Source organism: Macrobrachium rosenbergii, chromosome 24 (assembly GCF_040412425.1).
Source record: "Macrobrachium rosenbergii isolate ZJJX-2024 chromosome 24, ASM4041242v1, whole genome shotgun sequence".
Taxonomy (NCBI): domain Eukaryota; kingdom Metazoa; phylum Arthropoda; class Malacostraca; order Decapoda; family Palaemonidae; genus Macrobrachium; species Macrobrachium rosenbergii.
This window is the reverse complement of record NC_089764.1, coordinates 33846426-33865196: the sequence shown is the minus strand read 5'-3', so window position 1 is coordinate 33865196 and position 18771 is coordinate 33846426. Positions and strand designations below refer to the sequence as shown.

The window sequence follows — 18771 nt, the reverse complement described above, 5'->3', positions numbered from 1 at the left end:
ATCAATAAATTATATCTATTTTAATTATGTATCCTATACGAAAAAAATAACAATCAGTCCACTGACCGAATATCTGCGTCCGAATGTGTTCGAATGTTTATGGTAAATAATTCTTCAAGACCGTTTTTCGAATAAAATTGAGGACCCAGCGTATTAAGAAATTATATATGTGAGACTAAACGTACATTTTATATTTTACTTGGAGGATCACGCAGTTACAAGGAGCAGGAAAGGAAAAAAAACAGTCGAATTGCACCTAGGTGCCCCATTGGGACGAGTTATTGAATAGTTTTCTGTAGGACTTGTTGTCGATGTTGCAGAGCATGTCAGGGAATTCTACATTCATGAAGTGTTTTTGCACAGTTGGGTGAGTATTTTGCGATGAATTACGCATCTCCCACGCTCTGTGTGAAACGCCCTTCACGCCGGACGTCGCTGGAAGGGGCTATCGCCCCCCTAACTGGTAGAATAAGCATATGTTTACACTGCGACTGATTGAGGGGGCGTTAAACCTGACGTAAATGTCCGCCATCTATATCATTTTGCTAATTATTTCAGCTGTTTGGTTGGCCCGGGGGACGTTTGGCACGCGGGACGTGCCCCCATAATTGTGCGGGAGTCTGATTTCCGGCGATTTCGGAGGAGGTTCGGGATCCCCGGCCAAATGAATGTGGCGAGTCCATTTGTCATCGGTGTCAGCTGATGAAAGGAAAGAGGCTCTTCCGCAGTTCCAACGGAACCTGATGTTTTTCCCTAATCGATATGTGGCGGTTTTATAGGAGTGGGAATGTTTTAGTCTGGGTGTTTTTCCAGCGTGTGGTGACGGTGGTGTGGCCTCTATTGTTCCCTCGGGTAGCTTTTGGTAGCAGGCCACAGCTCCGCCGAGCCTGGTGGGCTGTCTACTAGCCAGACTCGGGCTGGCTTTTGCTCCTGTCAGATTTACGAATAATGAAGGAGAGTCTTTTGATATTTTAATAATTTGTAGCGTATTCAGCAGAGCCGTTCACTTTATGCAAAGCTATCTTCTTATTTTTCAGGTTAGGGTACGCATCCTTGGCTTGTTTCGGGCGGGCCGGGGAACGTGGGTTCCTAAGGCAGCAGAGACCGAATCGAAGTTGTTGTCTCTGATGTGTATTTTTTTGCTTTTAAAGATTGATTATGTTTATTTTTTTTATTTTCGGAGATTAATTATTATTAAAGACTAGCCTGCGTTTTCCATCGTGTGAACGGAACGTCCCTGCCGTGGGTTTCGTCGGAACCGGCGGGTGGGTTTCCACCCCATTTCTGATGCTTTCTCGGTCTCGGTTATTTCGCATCGGGTTCTCCTGATGCGGTAGGTTGCTTTATAAGCATAATGTGTCCAATGTGTTTATAAACATCATGTGTCCAGTGTTTATAACATAATGTGTCCAATGTGTTTATAAACATAGTGTCTAAAGTGTTTATAAACAATGTGTCCAATGTGTTTATAAACATAGTGTCCAAAGTGTTTATAAACATAATGTGTCCAAAGTGTTTATAACATAATGTGTCCAATGTGTTTATAAACATAATGTGTCCAAAGTGTTTATAAACAATGTGTCCAAAGTGTTTATAAACATAATGTGTCCAATGTGTTGATAAACATAATGTGTCCAAAGTGTTTATAAACATAATGTGTCCAAAGTATTTATAAACATAATGTGTCCAGTGTTTATAAACATAATGTGTCCAAAGTGTTTATAAACATAATGTGTCCAAAGTATTTATAAACATAATGTGTCCAAAGTGTTTATAAACAATGTGTCCAAAGTATTTATAAACATAATGTGTCCAAAGTGTTTATAAACATAATGTGTCCAAAGTATTTATAAACATAATGTGTCCAGTGTTTATAAACATAATGTGTCCAAAGTGTTTATAAACATAATGTGTCCAAAGTCTTTATAAACATGTGTCCAATGTGTTTATAAACAATGTGTCCAAAGTGTTTATAAACATAATGTGTCCAAAGTATTTATAAACATAATGTGTCCAGTGTTTATAAACATAATGTGTCCAAAGTGTTTATAAACATAATGTGTCCAAAGTCTTTATAAACATGTGTCCAATGTGTTTATAAACAATGTGTCCAAAGTGTTTATAAACAATGTGTCCAATGTGTTTATAAACATAATGTGTCCAATGTGTTTATAAACATAATGTGTCCAATGTGTTTATAACATAGTGTCCAAAGTGTTTATAAACATAATGTGTCCAGTGTTTATAAACATAATGTGTCCAAAGTGTTTATAACATAATGTGTCCAATGTGTTTATAAACATAATGTGTCCAAAGTGTTTATAAACATAATGTGTCCAAAGTCTTTATGAACATGTGTCCAAAGTGTTTATAAACATAATGTGTCCAATGTGTTTATAAACATAATGTGTCCAAAGTGTTTATAAACAATGTGTCCAATGTGTTTATAACATAGTGTCCAATGTGTTTATAAACATAATGTGTCCAAAGTCTTTATGAACATGTGTCCAAAGTGTTTATAAACATAATGTGTCCAGTGTTTATAAACATAATGTGTCCAAAGTGTTTATAAACATAATGTGTCCAATGTGTTTATAAACATAAAGTGTCCAAAGTGTTTATAATAAAAATATGTGTCCAATGTGTTTATAGCATGATAAATGTGTTGTCTCTAGGCCAAAGGCACTGGTAAGTTTGTGATTTTCAGCCCCACTCCATCAAAAATAAAGACCCTTTGCCAGGCCACACATCAAAAGCAATTTTCCATCATTTATTCTGTAAACTTGACTAATATTATTATTATATTGGAAAAGTAAAGTCCGCAGTAGTATGTGTGTAGTATGTTGCTTTATACCCGAAGCTTTTGCCAACTTGATCAGTTTGGCCTCTTCAGCCTGAATAAACCTAGAAATAATATAATACATTTAGAACAACATCTTTGAAAAATGGAAAAATAGCTTGTTATTCTTTCAGGTAGCTCCAGAATTGTTCAGTAGTCTATTAGGAATTCTCTGGGAACCTCGTGGCACAGTAGAGGCGGGCATATTGGTCGTTTGTCTTACTTCTTGTTGGGTCTCCAAAACTGGTGAATTTGATGGCTCTCCAGAAATTGCTCTTGCGTTGTAATTGGCTCTACATCTGCTGGTAATACATGAGAGGGCAGGGTATAAAGCAGGTGGGGCAGTCGAAAGAGAATCTAAATTTATTTTGGTAGCTAACCAAACCAATTTCTTAGTGAAGAAACTCATTAAGTTTATAAGGGCTCCTTCTACGACCCTACGCTTGCCAATATCGCTACTCCTACACAGTATATCACCATTTAACCAGCCTGTCCTGTGGTCCAGTTCTAAACTGTGTTTTACTACTTTTTCTGGGATCCTATTGTGTAATCTCATTTATGTTCCTCTAAATGGATAGAAAGTCCTCTTCCCGTTTCACCATTATATCTTTTATTGCAGTTTTTGCATGCTATTGAATAAACACCAACTTCTAAAGTGTTAGTGACATCAAGTTTTTCCTTATTTTTGGGAGTGTAGTAATTTCTTTTGCTTTGGAAAATGCTTTCGTTATGAAATGCTTTGGACAACCCAAGAAAAACTAGTTATATGTCCAAATTCCCTATCAATATAACAAGGGTCACAGATTCAAAGGGTTCGAGTAACTAAATTCTCTATGACCTTAGGCTTTACACTTGAACTGTGGTAGGAAAAATAATGAATGTACTTTTCTGAATTAGTTGGCTCACGATATACTTCAGAAGATTGGGAAAAGGTATCTGGATTGTGGGGAACTATTACATCTAGGAAAGGTAAACTATTTTTATTTTCATATATTCCACGGTGAACTTTATTGAGGGAACTAAACTGTTTACATAAGAGTTCGTTCAGTTTATATTTTATCCTCCCCTTTCTGATAAATAATAAAGACATCATCAGCATACTTAAACCAGACTGAAGGTCTAATATTTTCAGGACAGTTAAATATAAAATCTGATTCAGTAAACTCCATGCATAAATTGGTGAGTACGGGACTCAGAGGTGAAAACATGGCCACACCAAACTTCTGTGAAAGGCTCCACCATCAAAAGAAAAAAAGTATATTCCGCTTGTTAATCAAGCAGGTCCTTCTTCGATTGCTACTGTCTCAGTCGCAGAGCAGACGAGTATCTTCCCCTCGGCCAAGTTATTTGAGGTCGGCTCCTACGAGACTTTCAGTTTTGCCTCCAGCTACCTTGTTGTCAGTGCAGATGATTCGTTGGTGCCAGGCACCTGACACAAAGTGGGGCCAGCCATTCCTCTTTGAAATAGTTTTGCTTCCTCCAGCTGAAACCTTGTCTGTCAGTGCAGAACATGCGGCTTGAGAATTTGACTGATGCTGATGTAGGAAAGGTGGTATCTTCAGCTGTTCAGAGACTGATTAAGGTTTGTGCTAGCACATGATTTCTTTAACCAGTTCAAAGATTGCTGGGCTTGAACCAGCCCTTCCTTCTCTAAAACGGGCTAAGTTGGCACTGAACGGATTTACTTGGTGAAATTGCTCCGTGAAGAAAGTTTCTTCTGGTTTTTGCTTCCATTTGAATTAGGCCTACCCTTTATTGGAAATTTTAGCAAATGAGATCATTTCAGCTCTTTGAAACTCCAGTTTGTCTCTTGGGGAGTCCTTGCATGCATTTACTAAGGTTGTCAAGCGTCGGGAACAATTGTGTTCTTGTTAGCCTCTTCTGTCTCTTCGACAAAAAGGGTTGGATTGCACATCAGATTCTTTTTGTTCAGCATTAGGTACAATAGTGCAAGAGGTTGAAAAGTGGAAATCAGATCTTTGTTGCATCGCTCTCAAACATTTAGGCATACACAACCAAGGCAGCAGCCGCTCCTGCAGTTAACACAAGTTTCAGGGTTCCTCCCAGGCAGATTGGGACCCCTTGAGCCAGCCCTTTTGGGCTTTCAGGAAGGACAATTAGCATCCTAGAAATCCAGCTCCTGATAACACTGTATGATGCATCAAGCCCCCAGGCCACTGTAGGAGGGAGGTTGAGCCCCTTTTATTCAGTTTGGCAAGATCTGGAGGCAGATCCCTAGGTGGTGGAGGTACTGTAGGAGGGATACAGCATCCCCTTTCTTCCTAGCCTTCTCTAGCCAGTTCTCTGGAATTTGCCTCTTTATCTTGACAGCGAGAAGTTCCAGATCTTGCGAGTGGAAGTAGACTCACTTGGGCTAAAAGGAGCTGTGGAAATAGTCTTGGACTGAATGGTATTAGTGGACACGATGGATGCTTACTTCCTTGTACCAATTTACCGAATGTCTAGGAAATGTTTGCAGTTTGTTTATAGGGCAGGGTGTACCAGTTTTGGGCGATATACTTTCGTCTGAGCTCAGCTATAGGGCAGGGTATACCAGTTTTGGGCGATATACTTTCGTCTGAGCTCAGCTTCTCAGTTTTACAAAAGTCCTATCACAGTTGGTCAAGTGGGCTCACATGTTAAGCATTCGGGTGCTTCTCTACCTGGACAGTTGGCTGATTCTAGCATCCAGTTCAGAGGGGAGCCTGAGGGCAAGAGATACTCTTTGAAGGTTGACAAGTATGTTGGGAATACAGTAAACCCCCCTTATTCGCATTCTCACGATTCACAGACTCATGCATTAGCGGGTTTCTCTGTGGAACATATCTAACCATTATTCACGGAAAATTCGGCCATTCACGGTATTTTTCACCGAGAAATATCCACTAATTACTGTATTTTCATATAATTTTCATGAATAAATGCACTTTTTGTGATAAAACTATTAAAATACCCAGGTATAAGTATTTTTACACGGCTTTTCTTGTGTTTAAACTCAAAATGGGCAGTTTTATATATGTAACTTACCAAATAATTACATAGCTATAGTTTCTACTTACGCGGCAGCTCAAAATTCGAAATTCGCGGTAGCGCTCTTTTGTTTTGAGTGTAGGTATGTTGCCCCGCCCACTTTCGGGGAAGAATAGGTACAACTTAGCTAAGGAGCTCAATTCGTTTCTGCCGGTTAGTGACTGAACACCAGTTATTAGCAGCTCTCGTTTTCATTTTCGCCGAATGTCGGAGATCGTATTTGGTGAAGTACTCTTTTGTTGGGAGCGCAGCTATTAGCTTAGCTAGTTTTTTGGACAATTTGAGTGGTATTTATTCATTTGGAATTCTTGAACATTATGTCTGACTCTAGTTTATCCAGCTTTAGGTACTGCAGCAAAGGCTGCAAAACTAGACTCACGTCGGTAAAATACGACCAACATACAATTTGTTGTTCTTGTAGGGAACAAATTTGTTCCCCTGATTTGACTTGTGACGAATGTAAAGACTGGGATCAGGGTAAATGGAAAACTTTGCAGTCTCATTTAGACAAATTGAAAATGGACAGAATTAGGAAAGCTACAGCTAGGGCCGAAACTAAGGCTTCTGCTAGTATGGGCCATTCTTCAAGGGAAGATATTGATGTTTTACCTATCCCTTCGACGCCTATGACAGCTTTTTCTCCCATTTCCAGCCCTCCAGCTTTTCCCATCACTCCTGTACCTAATTCTTATTCTGCTGAACCCAATGCCATTGCCAGCTTAGAAGCACGGGTAGACCAGAAATTTAATTTACTTGTTAATGCTGTGTCCCAAATTGGGAATTCTGTGAAAGTCCTAATGGACAAATTTAATAGTGTTGTGTCAAGTGATGTGTCAGTGGAGGGGGCGGCTGTTCGTCCCACCGATGCTCCTAGACCAAGGTCCCTGCTAAACTCCCCTTGCAAACATGGGAGGAAGCAAACTGACAGTCCAAGGGAGGTCGGTGGGGTTTGCCCACGAGCAGTCGTCGCCTCATCCGAACCCGTTGTCCACTGATCCCAGACCGCGGATGAATACCGTTGGAAAGGTATTAGGATGGATACGCACACTCTCTCTTCTAGTGGATCAGACTCTCCCACATCTAAGAGACGCAGTGACCGTTTCTCTCATGTATCTAGACCACTGAAAAGGCTAGGCGCTTCTATGGACTCCGATTCTCCCCCGCCTCGTAAGCGAGCAGCTGAGAGAGATCATAGCCCTCTCCCGTCTTGTAGTTTCTGGGCTTCGCCGACAAGAGATTCTCGCTCTCTTTCTCGCGCAAGAAAACGCCCAGACAATGTTCGTAAACGCCAGTTCACAGACGGTTCAGGATCCGACCTTTCTCCTTCAGAGCGCCCAAAGTCCGAATGTCCAAGATCCGAGCGCACACCAGCATCGAGCATCGGAGCGCCCATCACCTGAGTGCACTGCTCCAACCTTACCTGTTCGGGAACGCCCAGCTTCCAAGACGGAAGAGCCCGTGTTGGCCCCCTCGGAGCAGGAACGGCAGTCTTCAGAGCGCCCATTATTGGCGAACCAAGCGTCCACAGACAGGACTTTTGCTTCTTCAGCGGGTGGGCTCATATCATCCATGCGCCCAGTCGTGGGTGGCACATCTTCAATCAACCCCTCTTCTCATGCGGTCGTGACCTCTCAGCAAGAATTTCCTTCAGTCCCTATAGACCCTTCTTTGGCTCCGCTTCAACTCCGGCTTGACAAAGTGTTGAGCCTTCTTGAGAAACCAACTCCAGCGGTGCAGGACACCGCACAGGACCCCGTAGAACCTCCAGGATCTCGTGTTTTGTCCACCGAAGATCCTGTAGAAGAGGAGCAACCCACCTCTCATTACTCGGCTCTACTCAGGTTTTTCCTGGTCAGCTACCCGTCGTCCTTCTCCCCGGTCATTCCTTTATCGCCGGGTTCAGCTTACCTCGGCATGCGTCAACCTCCAGGTACCACCAGACTTCCACGCCTGGTGTTGTCTTCGTCTTCGAAGAAAGCGTTCGGCCGTATGGATGCCTGGCTTGCAGAGAAAAGGAAAGCCAAGAAGGCGGTTTTCTGTTCTCCTCCTTCTCGCTTGGTAAGACAGAAGTATCTGGCTTATGCAACGGGGGAAGCTCCGTCCTTGGGAGGCGCTGCCCCCTCTCAAGGAGACTTCTCTAGTATTATCGATCATTCGGCCTTCGCTTCAGCAAGAATTCTTTTTTCATCCTCTGAATTGGAACACCTTCTCAAAGATGTTTTTTAAGTATTTGAGATTTTTAGTTTCTTAGACTGGACTATAGGAGCCTTGACTAAGAAGATAGAAGACTGTGCATCACTTCAAGAAAACTTCGTGATCGGACTGGCTGGGTGTTTTGGGGTGCAGATAGAGCTGTTAGAGATGGAGCAGTAGAGCTAGCTACCATCTATACTACGGAGTACTCAAGAAGCGAGATTTGTGGTGCTCGTTTGCAGCTAAAGGTGTCACTCTGTCAGAACGTTCCTCGCTTCTATTTGCGCCTTTAGTCAAGGATAACCTTTTTCCTCAAGGTGTAATAGATCGAATTTCAGTCGATCTTCAGAAGTCTACCCAAGATCTCATCACTCAATTCACCAAGAGATCGTATTTTCCTACGAGAACAACCTCTACTGCAACTACTAGGACGTCGTCACCACTGCAACAACATCCCTTTCGAGAAGGTAGAGGCCGTCTACAGTCCCGTCCGAGAACCAACCTTCGAACCTCCAAACCATCTAGGAAACCATTCAAGTCTAACATCAGGAAATGAGACTTCAGTCCTCCGTGTCCCAGTGGGAGCAAGACTGCCACATTTCTGGCCAGCATGGGAGAAGAGAAATGTGGAACCGTGGGTACTGAAAGTTTTAAGAGAAGGTTATACAATCCTCTTCGAGGAAAAACCTCCATTAGTAACCTCTCCAATCATCTTAGCAGCCTACTCAGTAAACTCAGAGAAGTTTTCTGCCCTATCTCGAGAAGTTTCAGCCCTTCTGGAAAAGAGAGCAATAGAAATAGTAGGGAATGTGAACTCAAGGGGATTTTACAACCGTCTCTTCGTGGTTCCCAAATCATCGGGAGGATGGAGACCTGTCCTGGACGTCAGTGCCCTGAACCGCTTCGTTCAAACAACGAAATTCAGAATGGAGACGAATCAGTCAGTTTTGTCAGCCATCCATCAGGGAGACTGGATGGTCACGATCGACATGCAAGATGCTTACTTCCATATCCCAATTCATCCGACTCCAGGAAGTACCTAAGATTCGTGTTCCAGGACAGAGTCTTCCAGTTTCGGGCACTCTGCTTGGGCTATCCATGGCCCTCAAGTTTTCACCGGTACCGCGCGCCCCTTACGAAGTGGCTTCATCTAATAGGGATAAACATCTCTCTGTACCTGGACGACTGGCTTCTTCGTTTCCCATCGAATTATCAATGCACGGAGGACTTACGGAAAACACTTCGCCTCGCCCAAGAATTAGGACTTTTGATAAATTTCAAGAAGTCCCAATTAGTCCCCACTCAGTCTATTCTCTATTTGGGGATAGTGATAGACTCTCGGAGTTTTCGGGCTTTTCCATCCCATCAAAGAGTACTCGCTGTCGAAGGAAAGTCCAGGACTTCGTGACTCGCAACTCCTGCTCAGCCAACGCATGGATGAGTCTCCTTGGAACTCTCTCATCCATCGAGAAGTTCGTTCCATTGGGCAGACTGCCGTCAAGAGCACTTCAGCTCTGCCTCAAAGCCAATTGGAACAGGAAGTCTTTTCCGACTCGTTCATTTTCAACATCACCCCAGATAAAAGAGGATCTCAGATGGTGTTTGGCAAAAGACAGATTTACAGCAGGAATGTCTCTAGCTCCAACGAACCCCGACCTAACGTTATTCTCCGGCGCTTCGGATCTGGGTTGGGGAGCCCTCCTCAACAACATGGAAGTATCAGGAACTTGGTCTCCTCCCAAGAGAAACCTCCACATCAACGTGAAGGAACTAAAAGCAATTCATCTGGCACTTCTACATTTTGCAACGATAACCTACCACAAAACTGTAGCGGTGCATTCGGACAGCATGACCGCACTAGCGTACATCAAGAACCAAGGAGGGACTCATTCTTTCACTCTAAACGGCGACGAAGGAACTTCTTCTTTGGGCAAGGAGCAACGAAACTCTTTTAGTGACTCGGTTCATTCACGGCAAATTGAACGTCCTGGCGGACGAATTGAGTCGAGGAAAACAGGTCCTACCGACGGAATGGTCACTCAATCCACAGGTATGCACCGACCTGTGGAGACTGTGGGGAAAACCGTTAATAGACCTGTTCGAGACGTCGAGGAACAATCGGCTTCCGTTATATTGCTCCCCAGCCCCGGACCCACAAGCATGGGCAACGGATGCCATGTTGCAGGACTGGTCGAATCTCGACCTTTACGCCTTCCCTCCCTTCAGCATGGTGAGGGAAGTGCTGAGGAAGTTCAATTCTCACGTCAACGTGTCAATGACACTAGTCGCTCCCTTTTGGCCACACAAAGAGTGGTTTCCCGATCTTTTGAGCCTTCTGACAGACTTTCCAAGACTACTTCCTCAGAGGAAAAGTCTGCTCAGACAGCCACACTTCCTCCGATACCATCAAGGGTTATCCACTCGCTCTGACAGGCTTCAGACTGTCAGGAACTTGTCAGAGCGAAAGGATTTTCAAGAAAGGCTGCAGAGGCTATTGCTAACTGCAGACAACAATCTTCCTCTGCAGTCTACCAATCCAAGTGGACAGTTTTTAGGAAGTGGTGCCAAGAACAAGGAATTTCCTCTTCTAAAACTTCTGTAACTCAAATCGCTGATTTTCTTTTATTCCTCAGAACAGCGAAAGGATTCTCAGCATCGACCATCAAAGGTTACAGAGCGATGCTGAGTTCAGTATTTAAACATAGAGGATTAGACCTGTCATCCAACCAAGACATAACTGATTTAATTAAACATTTCAACACCAGTAAGCAAACTAAACTCGAGGAGTCGCTTGGAATTTGGACGAGTCCTCAACTGGCTTTCAGGTCCACTGTTTGAACCGACAGAGTCGCTCATCTCTTCGCAATCTTTACGAAAAAGGCATTATTCTTGGTGGCACTTGCCACAGCCAAAAGAGCCAGCTTAACTTCATGCCATTGACAAAAGGATAGGCTTCTCACAAGGCAATGCAGTATACTCATTAACTTTAGAATTTTTGGCCAAAAACGAGGATCCTGCTAATCCTTGGCCTCGCTCCTTTTTTATCAAGAGCCTCTCAGAAGTATTAGGCCCAGACGAGCAAGAGAATGTCCTCTGCCCGGTAAGAACTCTAAGAGTATACCTTGAGAGAACCAAAAACCTTAGAGGTTCGGCCCCTAATCTTTGGTGTTCCGTTAAAAATCCCAGCCGCCCTTTGTCCAAGAATGCACTGTCATTCTTTTTAAGATCCGTAATTAAGGGAAGCACATTCGGGAATTCAAGACGATTAACTTCCCTCGTGCAAAGTAAAGGCTCATGAAATAAGAGCTGTGGCAACGTCTTTGGCTTTTAAACGAAACCTGTCTCTCTCTTCGATTTTACAAACAACTTTTTGGAGGTGCAAGTCAGTGTTTGCCATGTTTTATTTACGGACGTTGAGACAGTGTATGAAAAATGCAGTACTTTAGGTCCGTTTTTCGCAGCTGGCATGGTATTTGGGGACGAAGGATAGGAGGAACGCCTTCCCTTTTCCTCTATCCACTCTCCTTGAATAAGGGCAGTCGCATTTTTGGGAAGTTTGATGTACACTGATCTTCAGTGTCATCAATTGGTTTTATGGTTTTGGATAAAAGGTTGTATGGTGTAGGTTAATTTGATCTGGTCTTAGTTATTCTATTGTACTGCGCCCAGGGCAAGGGCAATCCACATATCATTATGTGACCCATTGATTTTTTAGCTTTGGCAACCTGCGATTGACCTCCTACATTGCAAAGCACCCACTCAGTCGAGGTGATTCTTGGCTCCACCGCCACACCGCTACAGGTCGAGAGGAGCTACGACCAGAGGCAGTACTCCGTCTGCTGTTGCTCCCCTCGCCAGGTAAGGTTTCAACAAGCATTCCAAGATGCTAGCTAATTTGCTATCCCAAATTATCCCCATATCAAGTAGTTTTTTGGGTAGTATATGTCCATTCATCCCACCTCCACTCAATGTGGATTCAGCTATGTAATTATTTGGTAAGTTACATATATAAAAATGACATTTTTATAATAAAATAAAGTTTTATATATACTTACCAAATAATTACATGATCGAGCCCGCCCTCCTCCTCTCATGGACATAGAGCATAAACGAATTGAGCTCCTTAGTTGTAATTCTTCCCCGAAAGTGGGCGGGGCAACATACCTACACTCAAAACAAAAGAGCGCTACCGCGAATTTCGAATTTTGAAGTGCCGCGTAAGTAGAAACTATAGCTATGTAATTATTTGATAAGTATATATAAAACTTTATCATAAAAATGTCATTTTTATGATAAAATAAGTTTTACAGTATACAGTATAGTATATACATACCAAGTAATTACATGATCGGAGCCTTCCCCCCCCACCGATGGACATATGGCATAAACAGAATGAGGTATTCTGCTAAGTTGTTCCTGGTATTCCAGTGAGTGGGCGGGACATTCACCTGCACTAAGCTTTGAAGCGTTACCTGCAGATTTTTTTAATTTAAGCTGCCGTGTGAGTTGAAACTATAGCTATGTAATTACTTGGTAAATGTATAGTATAAAACTTTATTTTATTGCAAAAATGTCATTTTCATGATAAAATTAAGTTTCATATATACTTACCAAGTGCAGTAGAGCCCCAGATCTCGACGCTAATCCGTTCCAGAAGAAGTGTTGAGATTCAGCATAGTCAAATTCCGAATCAATTTCTCCCATAAGAAATAACTGAAAATGGATTAATCCGTTCCTGACCACCAGTCATTACCCCAACCTTGCCTTTTGACACAAAACATTGCACAAATTACCATTAAATAAGTTCAGAGTTAAATAACTTACTGTATTAGAAGCACTTTTTACATTTTCAAATGCTTACTGTATAAAAAAAAAATTGGCTTACGACCAATGCGGCCATATTACCAATGGTAGACCGAGTGCCATAGGCTAGGCTAGGTAGCCTATAGGCACTACCAGAATGCACTGTAACGGGTACACACAAAAACTATTGTTAATAATAACAACGTTGAAAAACAAGCCTGATTATTACAGTAAATTAATAATATACAGTATTAAAAATAAGCCGAATTACTGTACTGTATGTCTGCTATCATAGAATTAAGAAAAATTTCAAGATTTCCTAAGTTAGGTCGGCACTCGGCAGCTTGTGGCATGAGCGGATGCAAGCAAACGAAAGCACCATTGTGGTGGCGTATCGCAGTACTAATTACTTAAATGTTGTTTACGTTCAGTATAATTTATGGTAAATTTCATACAGTCTACTGGAATACTGTAGTGTATAAAATCACAGTAAAACATCTTTCAATAAATGTTATGATAACCTAACATATTTTTTTCCATAAGATATCTTTGTAAGCAGCATCTCCGAGTTAACCTCAGGCTAACCTCTTCTTTGCCGAGAAGCTCAAGAAGGCGTTCACTACCGAACAGCACACGTAAACATTGCATTGCCTGCAGAAATGCACACATGCGTCTGTCTAAAAAAAATTGAACATGAGACCCTGGTTGCCATGTAAACTCTTTCTCATCTATAGTGTACGTACAGTACTGTAATATTTCAGAGATTACACTTGTTTCCAAATTAACAGTTACGAACGTACTGTAGTATATGTAATGTACTAAATTTTTATCATCTAGCGATATATGTAATATCCAAATGTCTGAATGTGGATAGCCATCAGTGTTTTGCTTCATCATTCACCTGGCAGTAGTGGACAACCTCCGATGCCCCTTTTTTTTTTTTGCTCTGCTGTACACCCTTCAAACCGAAATCTTAAGAGGCCTACCACCTTTGTGTACTGTACCCGGTACTATGCAATATAGACGACACAAAATCTTAAGAGGCCTACCACCGTGTACCCGATTGTGTATTGAAGGGGTAAAAATGGAGTTTTGCAATACTTGTAGTCCCTACATAGACACAAAATCTTAAGAGGCCTACCACCTCCATGTACCCAGTACTATGCAGTATTGAAGGGGTAAAAAAATGGAGTTTTGAGGGAGAGAGGAATACTTGTAGTCCCTACATAGACAACACAAAATCTTAAGAGGCCTACCACCTCCGTGTACCCAGTACTATGCAGTATTGAAGGGGTAAAAAATGGAGTTTTGAGGGAGAGAGGAATACTTGTAGTCCCTACATAGACAACAGAAAATCTTAAGAGGCCTACCACCTTAGTGTACCCGTTACTATGCAACATTAAAGGGATAAATAAGAAAACCTGAAATTAACTCATTTTTCATTTTATCACTGTATTTATTTAACGTAATTAGTAAAATTAGTCTACTGTACACAAGGAATCCTTAATACTAGCACTAACACAAAGACATTAATTAATACTATACAGTACTGTACAGTACTGTAGCCTACATACATAGGCTACACGTTGCTACTGTTACACTTAAATTGAAATTACTGTACACTCTATGTACTGTATGTTACACAAGTGCTCCTTTCCAGGACGTTCATTCAACGCAGTGTAAATCTGTGGAATAAACCCAAAATCAAAATATTAGTTACTGTACTTCTGTTATGAGCTGTAATCTACACAAAAATCCTTAATCTTACTGTAGAAGCATTTCTAAGTCATTTATAAACACATTAAAAACTTTTTCACAACTAGTACAGCTTGACCCATACCTTGACGTTGATGAATAATGTAACAGTCGCCCCTCACACAAGCACTGAACTTCTCCAGGAACTTCATTCAGTGAAGTGTGGACTGTACAGTAACCTGTGGATTAAACACAAAATGAAATGTACTGTTAGTATAACTCAGTATTTATGACATCTTTCATTCTTTAACTTGCATGAATAAATATTCACTGTATCTCTAGGTCATTTATAAACATTAATTTTTTAACCACTACAGTAGTGCCCCATGCCTTAACATTGATGAGGATCTGGATATGTGGAGAGGAGGTATGGAGAGAGCGTCACTGGTTGGAAGGGGAATCTTCTTCCACAAAATCTGGTTTTTGTTCTTCCCTTCTTTGCCTCTTTTCACTGGGACTGGGCTGGCTTTCTTCTTTAGAAAAAAACTGGAACACCGTTGTCTGCTGTTGCCATTTCTTCAGTTGTTTTCTGTAAACGTTGACCAAGTTTTCGTCAGTGCAGTCGATAGCCCGGTTTACTAATTCCTTGTCGTGGTGATGTTTTTCGAAGAATTCTTGGAATTTCTCCCAGTGCAGAAGCGCCACCTTGATTTCTTTGGAAGTTGACTCCTTCTTGCTCTCCTCCTCTCCAGACACCACCTCAGCCAAAATCTTCTGCTGCTCCTCGTGAAGTTCCTGGAGCTCCTCTGGTGTCAGCTCTGTGTTGCGTTCTGCCACCAGCTCCTCAATGTCATCAGAACTCACCTCCACGCTCGTGGACTTGGCCACAGAAACAATTTCCTCAACATCTGGGTCAGGCTTCAGGGTCATCTCCAAGCTGACTAGGGGCATCAAAACCTTCAAAGTCCCTGAGAGGAGCCCCATCAGGCCAAAGGTTTCTCCAAGCTGCTCTTAGAGTCCGCTTAGAAACATCTGCCCATGCTTTATTTGTCAGCCTGACGCAACTGAGGATGTGGAAGTGTTCCTTCCAGAAATCAGTCAGAGTTAGGCTGGTTTCATTGGTAACCTCAAAACACCTTTGGAACAGCGCCTTGTTGTAAAGTTTTTTAAAGTTAGCAATGATCTGCTGGTCAAGGGGCTGGATTAGTGAGGTAGTTCTGGGTGGCAAAAACTTTACCTTTAGCCAGCTGAACTCATCAGCCAACTCACATTCCATGTGTGGAGGGTGGGCAGGGGCATTATCCATGACAAGGAGTGCTTTGAGTGGCAAATCTTCCTCCTCAAGGTATTTCTTGATAGTGGGAGCGCACACTTCAGAAACCCACTCTCGAAAAATTCCACTCTCGAAAAATTTGCCTCATTACCCAGGCCTTAGCATTAGATTTCCACATCACATTTAATTTACTTTTCAGCACTTTTTGTTTCTTAAAAACTCTGGGGGTTTCCGAGCGGTAGACTGACAGAGGCTTGATTTTCAAATCTCCACTAGCGTTCGCGCATGATAACAAAGTTAGCCTATCTTTCGTGGGTTTATGGCCAGGCAGTTTCTTCTCCTATTCTGTATTGTAGGCCCTCTTTGGCATTTTCTTCCAAAAGAGGCCTGTCTCATCACAGTTGAAAACCTGATTCGACACATGACCATTATCGTCTGTGAACTGTTGAAACTCTTTCACATAATTTTCTGAAGCTTTATCAGCACTCCCTGCCTCCCCTTGCCTTGCAACACTGTGGATGCCACTACGTTTCTTGAACCTATCAAACCATCCCCTACTGGCCATAAACTCATGCTCGGTACTAGTACTAGATCCAGCTTTGTTCTTCATCAGGTCAGCATGCAAACTTTCAGCCTGTGCGCAAATCATAGCCTCTGATACGCTATCCCCAGCAATCTGTTTTTCATTTATCCAAACCAATAACAATTTTTCAGTTTCATCTATTATGGGAGGCCTCTGTTTCGTCAAACTTGTAACCCCCTTCGTAACACTAGCACTTTAGAGCTTCTTTGTTCTTTAAAAGTGTGCTTATGGTGGACCTGGGTAACTTGAATTCTAATGCTAGATCGGTCACATGAATGTCCCTTTCATACTTTTCAATAATCTCCTTCTTAAGCTCTATTGTAGGTCTTACTGTCTTTCTCTTCTGTTTATCAGCAATGGCTGGCTTGGGACCCATGATTAGGCGAAAATGTGGTGCAGAGAGACAAAAAACTGATGATGTACAAGCGTGTACTTTTCCAAACAACAGCAGCAGCGTGAGTGGGCTTTAAATGCTTTTAAATACGCGTGGGAAGGACAACGCCAACTAGGGGCAGCTGACCAGAACACTTTTGTTTACAAACATCAAACGATTCATCGGGTCAGATTCCGATTTGTTGTTCGAGCTCCGATGCAAAATTTACTCGACATTTTGCGTCGAAATCTGATTATGTCGAGTTCTGGTACGGTTGAGGACTGGGGTTCTGCTGTACACGAATTTTTCACAGACACGATTACTTGCGAATACAGTACCAAGAAACCTTGCAAAAGTGTTTGTTTCATTTTTTATGTAATTTATAAGTTTTCAAGCTTTTATGTGTAAATTAAATAACATTAAATAATAAAAGTAATAATCTCTCTCTCTCTCTCTCTCTCTCTCTCTCTCTCTCTCGTCGCTGAGTGCCTGAAAGTTACCCTAGTACCAACTCCTGAAGGTCCTCATTGCTATCCATTCATCAGCGATTGGACAACATCCTGGAGCTTCTGAAGAAATCTTCGTCTTCTCCTCAGAAACCTGAGGAACCGCAGCAGGACTTGGCGCTGTCCGCTATTTCTTCAGCAGAAGAAGAACATGAGCAAGAGCAATCTTCATCTTCACATGCATCCCTGTTGAATTACTTCCTGCTCTGCTTCCAGTCGTACTTTACCACCGCGGCACTTTCTTCTCCTGGATCTTCCTTCATGTCTCCATCAACCAGCAGGGTCTCCTGGATCTTCCTGAAGATGGCTTCTCCTGGATCTTCATCCAAGAAGGCTTTCCAGGCATCTGACTTCTTGTTGGCAACCAGAAGAGCTGAGTTAGGAAAAGGTGGTATTTTGATTTCATCCAAGAAGGCTTTGAAGAGGATTGACTCTTATGCGACCGGAGAAGCACCCTCCCTTTTGGGGGTTTCTGCCTCCTCCCAAGGGGACTTGTTTGCAACGTCCAGGAACCATCGCCTTCCTCTGTATTGCTCTCCGGCACCGGACTGCCAAGCGTGGGTGACGGATGCGATGCTCCAGGACTGCTCAGACCTGGAGGTATAGTCGAAGGAATGGTTCCCGGACCTTCTGGAGCTTCTGTCGGACTATCCACGGCTCCTTCCAGAAAGGAAAGATCTGCTCAGACAACCTCATTTCAACCGGTTTCATCAGAGTTTGTCCTCTCTTGATCTGACAGGCTTCAGACTCTCAGGAAGCTTGTCAGAGCAAGAGTTTTCAAGAGAGGTTGCAAATGTTGTTGCTAGATGGAGATGCGAATCTTCTTCCAAGCTCTACCAAGCCAAGTGGGCAGTATTTCACGGATGGTGTAAGGAACATAACATTTCTTCTTCAACCTCTATAGCCCAACCAGCTGAATTTTTACTCTTCCTGAGATCTTCCTGGGGTCTGTCAACATCTACAATCAAGGGTTACAGATCTGTGCTGAACTCAAGTGTTCAAGCATAGAGGGTTGGACTTTTCTTCAAACCCAGATATTTCGGACTTTGACACCACGAAACGGAAATCGCAGTCTCCAGGTTTTCGGAACCTAGATGTAGTACTGCATTGGTTATCAGGTCCTCCTTTTGAAGCAGTTCATGTGTCTTCTTTTAGGGATTTATCCAGAAAGACTGTTTTTAATTGTCGTTGCCACAGCAAAGTGAGTCAATGAGTTTCAAGCTCTAGATAAACATGTTGGTTTCTCCCAAGAGAATGCAGTATTTACGTACATCTTAGGTTTTTTTTTTTTTTTTTTAGCTAAGAACGAGAACCCTTCTAATCCATGGCCTTGTTCAGGTCTTCTTCAGCTTCTGGTGTATCAGTCAAACTATCTCACTTGTCTTTATGAACTCCGGACACATGGTCTTTTCAGTATTGTCTGTCTTCTACTTCTGAGGGTATTAGTGATCCATCCCTTCTTATGACAGATATTTT

The 18771-nt window shown here is 42.4% G+C and overlaps 1 protein-coding gene across 3 annotated transcripts in view; it reads left to right on the top strand.

The window, feature by feature from the left end:
• The first annotated feature begins 242 nt into the window (after positions 1–242).
• Positions 243–18771, top strand: part of LOC136852005 (BTB/POZ domain-containing protein 7) — a 103966-nt gene continuing 85437 nt past the window's right edge. For 2 of the 3 annotated variants that reach the window (XM_067126456.1, XM_067126453.1), the window contains exon 1: positions 243–367. The gene's annotated coding sequence lies outside the window, so the exon portion shown is untranslated. Of the gene's footprint in view, positions 368–388; positions 464–18771 lie in introns of those variants that run through there. The other variant, XM_067126455.1, reaches the window with a different exon arrangement.